Below are 14,291 nucleotides of genomic sequence, written 5' to 3' on the forward strand. Positions count from 1 at the left end.
TAAAATCTCATGCTCTACCGACTGAGCTATTCACGCTAGGTATTGTTGCAAGCCGCCCCAGTCTCAAAGCGGTGCGGGGTTCCAGAGGTCCGAGGTGCTCCCCCAGGGTTCATGATTCCTTTTGGGAATGAGGCACAGAGGAACCTGTGATGTCTTTAGGGTATATGGATTATTTACCATATACCCTAAATATATATATGGGTCTTGTTTCTCCCTTGGATTCTTCAAGCAGCCTTGGATTCAAATATAAAGCAAACATTGCTCAGACTCTGGCCCTCTGCTTTCAGCTTTGCTTCTAAGTCACATCCCCACCAAGAAAACTCTGGCTTTTGTTCTTCTCACTACCTGCAAGTTGAGAGAGGACCCATTTGGTATCTAGCACAGAGCTCCCTTTGTTCTCTTGATGGCCCATTACCCAAGCGATTACCTCATCAGGAAGCTAACCTGGGTTAAATTTTAAAACTTGCCGGATTCAGGGATTTGTAGAAGGATTTGGCATCCACAAACTCATAAACATAAACACACACACACACACACACACACACACACACACACACACACACACACCAATAGAGTATTTCCACCTCTCAGGCATTTCTCCCTCCCACAGGTTCCAAATGTTCTGCTCTCCCAATTCTCAGCAGTCCTATAACTCCCATTGATCTTGTCACAAAAAAATAAAAAAAATTATTCCCTCTTAGCCATACCCAATGATCTGCCGCTTCCTTTTTCCTAGAGTCCATTAATTAAGCTGGTTCTTCGAAACCACCAAGACCTTCCCTGACCCTGGATACTTCCCATGTCTGGATCCGAGCCTTGAAAAAGTGACCAAACTCAAGTCACAGTCTTCGTCCCCTTGAAGGTCAACAGTGGGCCATGTTGCAAAGCTGTGCCCCCTCCCTCTTTCTGGCCTCACCACAGGGTCCCTGTGGGGGTCTGGGGTTAGGAAAAGCATCTGGGAGGTTGAGGAATCTGGGAGAAAGTTGTGGCCAAGAAGTTGGGAGGGAGAGATGGTGGTAAAGGGGGAGCAGGAGGAGGGAGGGGGCTGGTGCTGCGGGCATGGCACAGTGTTCAACACAGGTCTGGCCCCCCTCATGCATGGATGGACCCCAGGGCTTAGGGGTGCAGAAAAGCTGAATCTAAACAAGACAGGGTCAGAGCTGGCAAGCGGGAAACTGCTCAGACCCGTGCTATCCAGGCATGGGGCATGTGCAAGTCAGAGGCTGCTTGCCACAGTCATGTTTGTTCTTTGGACTGGCCCTTGGATCTCACCCGAGCCGTAGACCCGGATAGTCTCCAACTCCAACTTTCCCTTCTATGGGGAAACGGCTGGCGATGGGGGGGTCCTTTCTACAATTATCTCCTGATAGGGCAATTACACCTTCATGCAAAATTTAAAAAGCAGGGGTCTTGTGATCTTTTGCAAGAATATTCTTCTGAAAGACCTCTGTATTCTTTGTTGCTGTTGCTGCTCAAAAGGATGATAATGTGTACTGCAAAGATCTTTCGGAACTTCCCTTGCTCTTTACTAGATAACTGTTGGCTGAACATGTCTGCTAATTTCCACTGGGCAGCAACAGCCTTCGCAAAATGTGACTGCTGCCCGATCCAGAGCCAGTGGCATTAAGAAAAAAAATGCAATCACAAATCTGTTGAAAACATAGCATCAAAATCAAAATCGCATTAGAATTCATGGTGCAAAAATAGGAAAGGGAACAAGCCAAACATGACAGGATTAGCAGCGGGCGGGGGGGGGGGTGTATCTTGCAAATGTTCCTATTGCTCTTGTTCATCTCATAAGTAAGCCAGCCAGAGTTCTTCTTCGGAGGTGGGCTGTCCAGCACAGAAGAGAGTGGAACTCTCAATTCTCATGATCTCTGGAAAAGATGCCCTTATTAATACACTCAAGGTGTGTTTCCAGACTCGCTATTTTGGGGTGGGAGTCAACCACAAATTGGAAAATTCAGGTTGCACAGTTATCGTTGATTGGGAGGTTCTGCACAGCAGCAGCACCCCCCCCCAAAAAATCAGACTTTTTGGGGTAAGGGAAAAGGATGGGGAAATGCACTGAAAAGTGTGGGGTGTGACACTTGCTTTGAGGCAACATCATCTAATCTCCCTGCAAAAAAATCCGAACGAATGCTCATGAAATAGCTGTTGCCATCTATTCTCCCTTCAGGCATATCAAGAGAAATGCTCCGCAGGACAGGTCTTCTGGAATCTCCTGAATAATATAGCATATTTTCTTTTACTTATAGCAGACCAGAGCTCCAATGGCCTAAATTAAACTGAAATACAGTAAGCCCGCAATTTACGCCCAATTAACTCATAGGCATTCAGTTTTGAGTGTGTGGCCAAAAAAAGGGGGGGAGGGGGTGTGATTCTGGGAAAAATCACCTTGGTGACCCAGGTAAGCCCCACCCTGCATAATTGATCACATGATGTGGCACATGCACACTGTTTGAATGGCAATGACCAAATATTTTATTGAGGGGGGTGAAGACTCCTCAGCCCCCAGGAATTAGCTCCTATGCTCATCTCAGTGTAACTACAAGCAGCCGCCTCTCACTGGGGGATCACGGGGGATTAAGGGACGAGACTTCAGGGTCAAGAGGTTACATCACAAGGAGAGACTTGACTTCTGACAGACTTCTGACTCCTGTGCATTCTCTCCTCCCTGTAAGGAAAATAAGGCTGCATACTTACTATACCTTTAAAGCACAATCAAAGCACGTTTCCCACCACAAAGAATTATGGGCATGGTAGTTTGCCCTTCGCAGAGTTCTTGTTCCCAGCAACCCGTAACAAACTACAGCACCCAGGATTCTTTGAGGGAAAGAATGTGCTCTGAGTGGCATAGGTGCCAAGTTCCGGATTGAAAAATCCGGGATCAGCAGCGCCGCGGCACCGGAAGTTGCTTCTACGCACTTCTGGATATGCATGGAAGTGACTTCCAATGCCGCTGTGCCCATTTCCAAAATGTCCGCAGCGCCAGAAGACGCTTCTACGCACTTCCGGACATGCGTAGAAGTGACTTCTGGCACTGCGGGAATTTTGGAAATGAGCACAGCGGAATCAGAAGTCGCTTCTACGCATGTCTGGAAGTGCATAGAAGTGACTTCTGGTGCCAGCGCAGCACCAGAAGAACATGGCCACTGGCAGGAGCTCCGTAATCCGGGGGAATACGGGGTATTTTGCCATGCGGGAAACGGTAAGAAAATACGGGGTTTCCCGGGGAAAACGGGGTACTTGGCAGCTATGCTGAGTGGGCTCTAAAGGGAAATAGTGTGTGGGCTGTCAGACAGTAATAGGGCCATGTGTGGTGGAAATAATGGAAGTGGGGTGGGCAGCCAAGCTTAGGGGCTGAACACATAGGAGTTCAGGTTAGATGGCTGTCACCACCTCAGGGAATCAATATTTGCTGTGTGTGGGTGTAAGGAGAAAGTCTGGACAGCAGAAGGGAACTTTCCCTGGGGAAATCCCTGGAGCCAGATGGGTGCAACTTGACTCTCTGTGTGGGTGCAAAATCATTTGTCCTTTGTGTTTTCTGATATCCCTTCGGCTGGTTGTTAAGGCTACTAGCTGTGGGTGGCAAGAGCACAGAACTCTCCACATTCTTGCAACCAGCCCTTTACTTACATATCAAGGATGATTTACGAGGCTGGAGCTGGTGGCTTATTTCTTAATCCCACAAAAGTCTGAAACGGAGCAGAACGAGCTGTAAGCTTTGTCTGGGGTCAATGAGCATTAACGGAGCATTGGGTAACCCTCTCCCCCCACCCCCCGAACCTCTGCCCCACCAGTTTTGATTAGAATTCTTGCAGTGACAGTCGCCTGACCATGGAGATATTTCTAGTATAGGAACATAGGAAGTTGCCTCTTGTTTCCGATGATCATACATATAAATGCCTGTGGATTGGCAGGGGGCTGGACTAGATGTCCTCTGATGCACCCTTCAGCTCTGATTCTATGGTCCTCTGAGGATCTTCTGCTGGTTTCCTTACCGCAAGAAGCTAAGTTACAGGGAACCAGTCAGAGGGCCTTCTCGGTAGTGGCGCCCTCCCTGTGGAATGCCCTCCCTTCAGATGTCAAGGAGATAAAGAATTACACAACTTTCAGAAGACATCTGAAGGCAGCCCTGTATTGGGCCTTTTAAAATGTTTGATGTTTTTATTATGTTTTTAGATATGCTGTAAGCCACTCAGAGTGGCTGGGGAAACCCAGCCAGATGGACGGGGTATAAATAATAAAATTATTATTATTATTATTATTATCATCATCATCATTCTTGGGCAAGGTGATTGAGCGGGTAGTTGCTGAACAACTCCAGGCACGCCTGGAAGAAGAGGACCATTTGGATCCCTTCCAGTCGGGATTCAGGCCTCATCATGGGACTGAAACTGCCTTGGTAGCACTGGTTGATGATCTCCGGAGGGCTAGGGACAAAGGTGAGAGTTGTTTCCTGGTTCTGCTGGATCTCTCAGCGGCTTTTGATACCATCGACCATGATATCCTTCTGGACCGTCTAGAGAGGCTGGGAGCTGGGGGGACTGTCATACAGTGGTTGCGCGCCTTCCTCCTGGGCCGTGTTCAGAAAGTGGTGGTGGGGGATGAGTGTTCAGACCCCTGGGCTCTAACTTGTGGGGTGCCTCAGGGTTCTGTCCTCTCCCCCATGCTTTTCAACATCTACATGAAGCCCCTGGGAGGGATCATCAGGGGGTTTGGGCTGGGTGTTCATCAGTATGCGGATGATACCCAGCTCTACCTCTCTTTCAAATCAGAACCTGTGAAGGCGGTGAAGGTCCTGTGTGAGTGTCTGGAGGCAGCTGGAGGATGGATGGCAGCCAACAGATTGAGGTTGAATCCTGACAAGACAGAAGTACTGTTTTTGGGGGACAGGAGGCAGGCAGGTGTCCTGAATGGGGTAACTGTGCCCCCGAAGGACCAGGTGCGCAGCCTGGGAGTCATTTTGGACTCACAGCTGTCCATGGAGGCGCAGGTCAATTCTATGTCCAGGGCAGCTGTTTACCAGCTCCATCTGGTACGCAGGCTGAGACCCTACCTGCCCGCGGACTATCTCACCAGAGTGGTGCACGCTCTAGTTATCTCTCACTTAGATTACTGCAATGCACTCTAGGTGGGGCTACTTTTGAAGGTGACCTGGAAACTACAGCTAATCCAGAATGTGGCAGCTAGACTGGTGACTGGGAGCGGCCCCTGAGACCACATAACACCAGTCTTGAAAGATCTACATTGGCTCCCAGTACGTTTCTGAGCACAATTCAAAATGTTGGTGCTGACCTTTAAAGCCCTAAATGGCCTCGGTCCAGTATACCTGAAGAAGCGTCTCCACCCCCATCATTCTGCCTGGACACTGAGGTCCAGTGCCGAGGGCCTTCTGGCAGTTCCCTCACTGCGAGAAGCCAAGTTACAGGGAACCAGGCAGAGGGCCTTCTTGGTAGTGGAGCCCGCTCTGTGGAACACCCTCCCACCAGATGTCAAAGAGAAAAACATCTACCAGACTTTTAGAGGACATCTGAAGGCAGCCCTGTTTAGGGAAGCTTTAATGTTTAACAGACCATTGTATTTAAATATTTTGTTGGAAGCTGCCCAGAGTGGCTAGGGAAACCCAGCCAGATGGGCAGGGTATTATTAATAATAATAATAATAATAATAATAATAATAATAATAATAATAATAAAAAATGGGAAAAATGTAGCGGAAGCTGTTCAACTTCCGAGGCATGTTCAAAAACGGAAGCAATTTTCGGCTTCCGAAATGTTCTGCTTCCAAGATGCTAAAAAACCAAGGTTCCACTGTATTATTGAAGCTGCCAGAGTGATTGCTGTCTCTCAACCCAGAATACCTCGCAGTGTTGTGGGGTTTTTGTGTGTGTGAGAGAGAGAGAGGAAAAAAACAGGAAACTAATAAGTATTTTCCAAATTATTTGGAAAAAGCCTGGAAGAAAAAAAGTGTAACAAACAAAATACTTAAGGGAAAATGTAGTTGTTCCAACGAGATGCCAGGACTTCCTGTTCAAGACATTGGTTCTGTCACCTACTTTTCACTACAACGAAGTAATCATGGGGCCAATCCAGGATGAAAAGTGGAAAACAAGGTGCTTTTGGGGGAAAATGGAAATGAAACAATTCTGGGTGAGTCATGACTCTCTGTGGGCTTCCTTTGGTAAGCCAATATTGTTTAACCACTCTTGCTGCAACTGAGCTGTGGGAGAATAAAAGGATGGAATAAGATGTTGTTAAGTATTATTGATAGCAATGAGATATAATCATATTAAGTATTGGGTGGGGTTGTTAGTACAGTGGTACCTTGGGTTAAGAACTTAATTTGTTCTGGAGGTCCATTCTTAACCTGAAACTGTTCTTAACCTAAGGCGTGCTTTCGCTAATGGGGCCTCCTGCTGCTGCCGCACCGCTGGCGAACGATTTCCGTTCTCATCCTGGGGCAACATTCGCAACCCGAGGTACTACTTCTGGGTTAGCGGAGTTTGTAACACGAAGCGTTTGCAACCCGAGGTACCACTGTATATGTAATCTTAATAATTCTTACAGTAACCCAGCGGCATGTGCTGTTTTTATTATCTTCATCTGGTATTTATTTTTTAACAGGTTTAGAAACTGCATCATGGCCAGAGGCAAATTCCTAAAAGCCACACAAAAGAACACAAAAACCAGAATTTATAGGAAACAATAAAATAATCTCTGCTCCGCAAAGAGGCAGTTAATATTCCGTGGGTGCTGAGTCACTCCCCTCCCCCCCTCAGAAAACCTGGAATAAAGACGTCTTTGATAGGCCCTTAAACATCATGGTTTCAGGTGCCTGTCTACTTTTAGCTCGCAATTGAGTCTAGAGGGCTGGAGCTGCAACACTAAAAGCCCAGTTGCTACTGCAAGCTGAACAGACCTCGTCTGGGACATGAGAAACTGTGTGTGTGTGTGTGTGTGTGTGTGTGTGTGTGTGTGAGAGAGAGAGAGAGAGAGAGAGAGAGAGAGAGAGAGAGAGAGAGAGAGAGAGAGAGAGAACAGCATCTGTCTTGCACTTAAAAAGAGAAACAGCTGAGAAGGGGGAAATGTGGATCACATCGGTACCACGATGCTGAGGAAAGAGGTTGGTGGTAAAGTTTTCCTGCATAGGTGCCGGCTCCAGAGGGAGCAAGGCTCTTTGGGCCCCCTCAAACTTTTTTTTTTGAGGGAACCGGTGGGGCCCCATCGTTGAGGCTAAATGTGGGGCCAGGTGCAGAGCGACATTGTGCACGTCGCACGTGTGACATCAGGACATCGTGTGATGTTGCGTGCATGACGTCAAGGCACTGTGTCAGGCCCCCTCAGCGTTCTTTGCGCCTCTGTTTTCCTTATCTACGTGTCCCAATCCTCAAAACTGCAGTTTGTGCAATGGAAACGGTGGATTGGGAGTTTAATTGGGGAAATGTGTGGGATTGATACATAAGTAACAGTCAAGTACAACATTCCTTGTTTTCCTAGAGTGGACATATGGGGGAATGTTTGGTCCAGCCAGTCAAAAACATCTGGTTTCCTCCTGGCTGGGACATACTTCCTTTTGCATGTGACTAGAGGTAGGCGTGACTTTACCTGTCCAGGTAACAAAATGGCAAGTCACGCAGCACACTCTCTCTCTTTGACCTCCTCCGTCACTGGAGCAGCTTTTAGCTATGATTGCTCTGTTGGCTCTCAGCCAAGAGAGGACACTGGGGTTATCTCCATATGGGATAGATCAGGGGTCAGCAAACTTTTTCTTTCTTTTTTTTAAATATAATTTTATTAATTTTATAATAAGCATAAAGAAAGAGGGAAAAATACAAAAAAGTAAACAATCATAATCTCACACCTTCTTCCACCCCCCCCCATGAGTCCCCTCCTGCCACAAGAAAGACCCATGCTGAGCAAATAGTCGAAGGTGGTTCATTTTAGTGGCTGGGTTTCTCCCCTACCCTTCCTCCCCTCCCCAACGCCCACCCCTGCCACCGGTGGGCCCCAGGGTAACAGGGGAAGACAGAGCCGAGTGTCCGCCCAGCCAACATTTCATACTCTTATCATATTGTAAGAACAAGGAAAAAGAAAAAAGAAAAAAACAGAAGAAATTAAAAAATAAAATCCCTACCCCCCCACCCCCAAACCCACAAAAAAGAAACCAAGAAAAACGTGAAAAAGAAAAAAAGAGAGAGAGAAAATAAATAAATACATAATTTTTTATTGTCCATAACATTATTTTAAGGGGCTTCCCCAATCTCCCCCTTCTCCGATTTTCATTATTTTAAATCATCTTAACAGTTTCATTTCTCCATATCTCCAATCATCTTTACCAATTATTCTAACCTTAATTTAAAAGTGATAATTCCTTTCAATTCATCATACAATTTCTAAATTTCACTTTTATCACTTCCATAAAATATCTTACTCTAATATTATCACCAACTATTTTTTTTTTGCCCTAGCCTATTTTACCCCTCACTAGACTTTTCTTGATTTTTAGATCTTTATTTCATATCCCAATTCTAATTTATAGTATAATTATTCTCCAACTGCCCTGCCCTCCCCGTTACCCAACACCCCCTCCCTCCAGCGAAATTCAGTTCACAGTCCTGTTTCAATCCCGTTAAACCATTTTAGCAATCTCATTTACATTCTCTCTTCATCCCACCCCCTTTCCCCCCATATTTTATCTTCCAAGCCTCATTGTAACCCCCCTGAGTTTCCGTTCTTCTTTGGTTGCCTTTTTCCTTTCTCTTGTGGTAAATCTGAGGTTCTGCCAACTCCTGTCGTCCCCTTCGAAGAAGGAGGACAATCCTCCTGTTGTTTTGCAGTAAGGAATCTTCTTCTCTGTCGTGGTGGACATCATTTTGTTTTATAATCTCACAGTTTTTGTCACTATTTTCTCCAGCATTGTCTTTGTTATTATCATTCCGTTCAAAGTCCATATATTCCTCATCTGCAGGGTCCTCTACAAAATCCTTTCCACAGTCCACCACCTGTGTGTGCTGCGTTGAATCTTGTGATTGTAGATACTCTCCAATAATGTCACTCTTTAAGCACCTCAAGAGTTCCAGAACAGTCTTTTGGAACTCAGGGGAATATCTTTTTGTTGACATCATTCAATCCTGTCAAGGTCACTGCTTATCTTGCAATGTGGGAAATAGTTACTGTTGTTTTTCTCATCCACTTTTAAAGCCAACTGCCTGTCTTTTCCATATAAAATTCCAAATGATGTTAAAATGTCTATAATAAAATCCAACTTTCTTATTCTTTGTAATCTTAATCCTCTCGCTGGGGCAGATGGGCTGCCGGTCTCCAGGGAGTAATAGGGTTTTTCTAATTTCTTTGCAGGGGATTTTTACTTTTTGTATAATCCGCTCCCCCTTTCACCCTGCTTCCAGGGGGGGGGTACTCTTTCGTCTTTGAGGTTTTCCTTATTAAAAAGTCTTTTTTACTCCCGGCTAGGGAATTTGCTTTACTGTTTCTTCAAACCACCAGCGGGAGGAGATGGCTTCCGGTTTTTTTTTCTCTCTCTCTCCCAGTTCCGAATTGAAATTTAAAATTATATAGCCAAATTACTTACAGTCCAATTCTTTAATTTCTTCTTTGGAAGAATCCAGCACTCCCCGTCTCTGTCTCGGAGCTTCCCTTCGCTAGAGCAACGATGGCGCTCAAAATGGCCCCCGCGACTTCGACCCTTCTCACCCCGGTGCACTTACTAGCGCTACCGGGGAGTTTGGGGAGTCCGGATTTGGGGCTCCGCTGAGCAATTCGCCCCTAGGACGCTCGGGGGTCAGCAAACTTTTTCAGCAGGGAGTCAGTCTCCTGTCCCTCAGACCTTGTGGGGGTCAGGGCTATATTTTGAAAAAATAGCAATGAACAAATTCCTATGCCCCACAAATAATCCAGAGATGCATTTTAAATAAAAGGATACATTCTACTCATGTAAAAACAGCAGGCAGGCCTCACAAATAACCCAGAGATGCATCTATCTATCTATCTATATAAAAATGTAGACATTGCGCGCGCGGATGTAACAGCCTTTCACCATAACCGCTGAACAAATTGCATCAAATTAGGGCAAAGTGTACCTTGCCCATCAGGGAGGGATCTGGCGTAAATCCCCCCCCCCAAAAGCACACCTTTCATACCTAAAATAATGATTAAACACAAAATTATCCATCACAAGCAGAAGCGCAAATTATACATCACCAGCAGAAGCTCTGAAGACTCCAGCAGCATCCAATAGAAAGGCAGATCGCATGCTGCTGCCTCCAAAGCCGCGCCACCAGATGACATCACAAAAATCCACAGCAACCAACTGAAAACAGGCCTTTTGCAGCAGCAAGGCCCAACATTGCCCAGCAGACTGAATAGGCCGCAGCAGACTAGGCTGCTTTCCAGACTAGGCCAAGTGGAGGTAGGGGCCTGCCTGGGGGGGGGGGGCAAATATGGGGCAGGGATAGGTAATGGGTCAGAACAGGGTGGGGGGAGACACAGAGGTAAATCCTGCCCTCTCCACAGTATCTCACCTCGGCTTTGCAGACTAGGCCACTTTCCAGACTAGGCCAAGTGGAGGTAGGGGCCTGCCTGGGTGGGGGAAAATAACTTCTAAAAATTTAACCTCTAAAAAATCACCACATAATAAAAATCCATTAATCCCCATCTATATATATCTCTGAATTTAAAAGGGGCATGTGGGAGAGGGGGAATCGCAGGGATAAGCCGACTGTGGGGAGCCACAAACACCGTCAAACGAACCCAAACCCCAAAACAAAAAACCCAAACAAATTCTCAACAATAAACACCCCCCAACCCACCACCACACACAAATAATAAATGTAAAAAGAGCATGTGGGAGAGGAGGAATCACAGGGATAAGCCGAGGGTGGGGCAGTGGTGGGGGGAGAAAGGGACAGGAAACGTCATGGATCAGAACAGGGTGGAGGAAATCACACTTCAAAAAATTAAAAATATTAAAATATTAAAAATAAAATAAATAAAAAATTACCAAAACAAACAAACAAAAATACACAATCATAAGAAGACAAAAACAAAAAACCATAAATACAAAGACAAAGTTGAAACATCCAGACAAACAGACTACATCCTACAATTCAAAAAACAAAGTTATTAAACCATTAACTTTCAAAATGAAAATGATTTCAATATTCTCTCTCTCTCAAAAAAGAGAAAACCCCACAGCAACGCGTGGCCGGGTCAGCTAGTTTTAAATAAAAGGACACAGTCTACTCATGTAAAAACACGCTGATTGTCAGGAGTATGGGCAGGAGTCAGGCTCTGGGGCCTGTAGTGCTTTGCAGGACTGGGGCCTGCCTCAGCTTGTGCTGGAGCAGCAAGGCGTGGCCACACAGGTGAAGACCTCAGCTTGTGCTGGAGAGGCAAGGAGTGGTCACTCAGGTGAGGCCACTTGATACCTCACTGCACCTGGTGGCAGGAGCTGGGAGGGATAAAAGCTCAGCATTTCCCTTCAGCTCTTTGCCACAGCAACGCTATCCCAGCCTGGTTGCCTCTGGCCTCTTAATTCCTGCTCCTTGGACCCTTGCCTTGCCGACGTCTTGATCCTTGCTCCGTGGACCCTTGCCTTGCCGACGCCTTGAGCCTCGACCCTTGAACCTTCGCCTTGCTGCTTCTTCCTTGAACCTTGAACCTTCGCCATGCTTCTTGTTCCTTGAGCCTTCGCCTTGCTCCTTGCTCCTTGGACCTTCACCTTGCCGATGCCTTGCTCCTTGACTCCCAGACCTTTGCCTCTGCCTTGCTCCTTGACCCTGCAACTGCCTGCTGCTGGACCCTCAGCCCTGCACCTGTTCCTGCTTCTTCACCACCATCTTGCCTCTGGTCCTGATGCCCGCTGACCGGACCGTGACACTGATTCCCAGACCGTCCGTTGGCTGGATTTAGAAGGCGATTGAGACGGATCTGGTCCCCGGGCATTAGTTTGCCTACCCATGGGATAGTTCCATATGTATATACAGTGGTACCTCTACTTACGAATTTAATGCGTTCCGAACGCATATTCGTAAGTCGAAAAAATTTGTAAGTCGAATCCCATAGGAATGCATTGGGAGAAAAAATTCGTAAGTCAAAGCAACCCTATCTAAAAATTCGTAAGTAGAAAAAATCCTATCTAAACCGCATCCAAGATGGCGGACGGAGCTCCATTCGTAAGTAGAAACATTCGTAAGTAGACTTATTCGTAAGTAGAGGTACCACTGTACTAAGTCTGCCTTCAGGGATCCAGCTGTGAACTGATGACGTGAGTAAACTTCTTTTACCCAAGATTGTGGCGTGTGGTATTCTTTTAGGAGGGACATAAGGGAACTTACCAGGAACCTAATATTGAGAGGCTTAAACAAGCCTGCAACCAGCTATCTGCTGTGCACTTAAAAGGGGAATGTAAAACTCTGCTAAGTTACAGAACTTGCTAGCGCAAGTTAGGAAGGATATTAATAAACAATATATCCTCTCCTGCCTCCCTGAACATTCCCACAAAATGGTGCTGGGGAAAAGATTAAGACCCTCTTGACCCGATTCATTTTCCATGGGTCGTGGTTCTCTCTTTGAAGGGCTGCCTGCTTTAAAGCTATAGAACCCTATTGGGGAGGAAGCAGGAGGGGCTTGAAGCTGCCCATCACTAGTTAGTACATCCAGACAGCAGACACATCAGGCCTGCAGCAGGCCACCTGTTTACCACCTTCCCTGCTCCAGTGAGCTAGGTTGCATTTCTTTGGAAATTCCAGCAATTCCTTCTACATTTGCACCTATTACTAGCACATGCAGACTTTATGCAAACAAACACATGCCTTCCTTTGGTGGTGCATAAGTTGCCACCCTGTGTCAGCCCCACAACCTTCTGCCTTTAGCCATAGAAGCAGTTGGACTTGATGCCTGGGGCTCAGTCCTGGAAAATAAGAAGCGAGGCAGGAAAAAAGGCCCTCTGAAGATGTGCAGGGGAGCAGCCTGTCCCTCCATGCTTAAGGTTAAAGGAGGTGGCTTTTAGGTCATGGCTTGGGGTGTGGTTTCCATTCCTGGTAGGCCTCAGCCCGTGGCACGTCCCCTCTTAGAAATCAACCACAGGTTTCAACACCTCAGCCTCTCTTCCCCCTAATGCGCTCCAGCAGCCAGACGCCTTGCAGAACATTCAACTTGGTGGTTTTGAGGTAAAAGGCTTTCTCAGTTTCTGTGCCGGAAGCGCACAGCTCGAAAGAGGCAGAAAAGAAACACAGGTAGAAATAGCAGCAACAAGTGTTGAGGCAGAAAAGCTTGGAGGTGGGTGTGTTTCCAAAGGGCAAACCCAAGCCAGGGTGGTGGTGGGGGGAGAAGCTTGTGACAATGGCTTTTGTTAAAACCCATCATCACCAGCTCTGTTAGTATCTGTGTGCAAGAGGCAGTGTTGTGCAGTGGTTAGAGTGCTGGACTAGGACCCGAGAAAGCAGGATTCAAATCCCCACACAGGCATGAAGCTCACTGGGTGACCTTGGGCCAGTCACTCACTCTCAGCTTAATTTACCTCACAGGGCTGAGCGGTCTTTTGGCAGATTCAATTATTAACAGAGGTTGTGGCTAGATTTCCCTTTAGAAGAATTGTGCATTGAAAGGCTGCAGTTTTTTTGAGGGGGTTTTTTTTAAGGAAAAATTTGCAAATTGCTGAAGAAACAACCAAATTTAAGATTGGAAAAATCAGGAAATGGAGAGAAATGAAATGGACAGGTACTCACAATACTGCATCACTGTGTTCAGAGATGTTACTGACTGACAAGCCTAGGAAAGCTTGCAGTGGGAGTGAATTTCAGAAAACACATGGGAGTCCTTTTCTACATCCCAAACTTTCAGTGCATAAAAATTGAGAATGTCAGCAAAAGGGAATCTAAGCAAGTGTCATTTTCATGTGTGCCATTTTTTGCATAGTCAGTTGCTGCTGTTTAACGTGGTGAGCGCAAACAAACTATTATTATTATTATTATTATTATTATTATTATTATTATTACGCTCTGCTCCCTTGCATTCTAAAGTGGTACAATTCCAGTAAGTGTTTATTACGTGCTTTTCATTATGTGCATAGATTGCCCTAGGCACAAGCCACCTGCCTATCAAAAACGGAGTTTTTTCCAGGCACTGTACCACAGCTGTCTGACTCCCTTCCCCCGGAGCCTTGCGAATGTTGAAGTTCCAACATCATTGGAACTATACTTTAAGATTGGAAGGTTTAGAAATCTGAAAGACTAGAATAGAATGGACCAATCAGTCCTCCTACACTTC

The 14,291-nt window shown here is 46.2% G+C and overlaps 1 long non-coding RNA gene across 1 annotated transcript in view; it reads left to right on the forward strand.

Annotated features, from left to right (window-relative positions):
• The window catches only part of LOC118094184 (uncharacterized), a 30,598-nt gene that overhangs the window by 747 nt on the left and 15,560 nt on the right, over nt 1-14,291 (forward strand). The gene's annotated exons all lie outside the window — the stretch shown is intronic.

Source organism: Zootoca vivipara, chromosome 13 (assembly GCF_963506605.1).
Source record: "Zootoca vivipara chromosome 13, rZooViv1.1, whole genome shotgun sequence".
Taxonomy (NCBI): domain Eukaryota; kingdom Metazoa; phylum Chordata; class Lepidosauria; order Squamata; family Lacertidae; genus Zootoca; species Zootoca vivipara.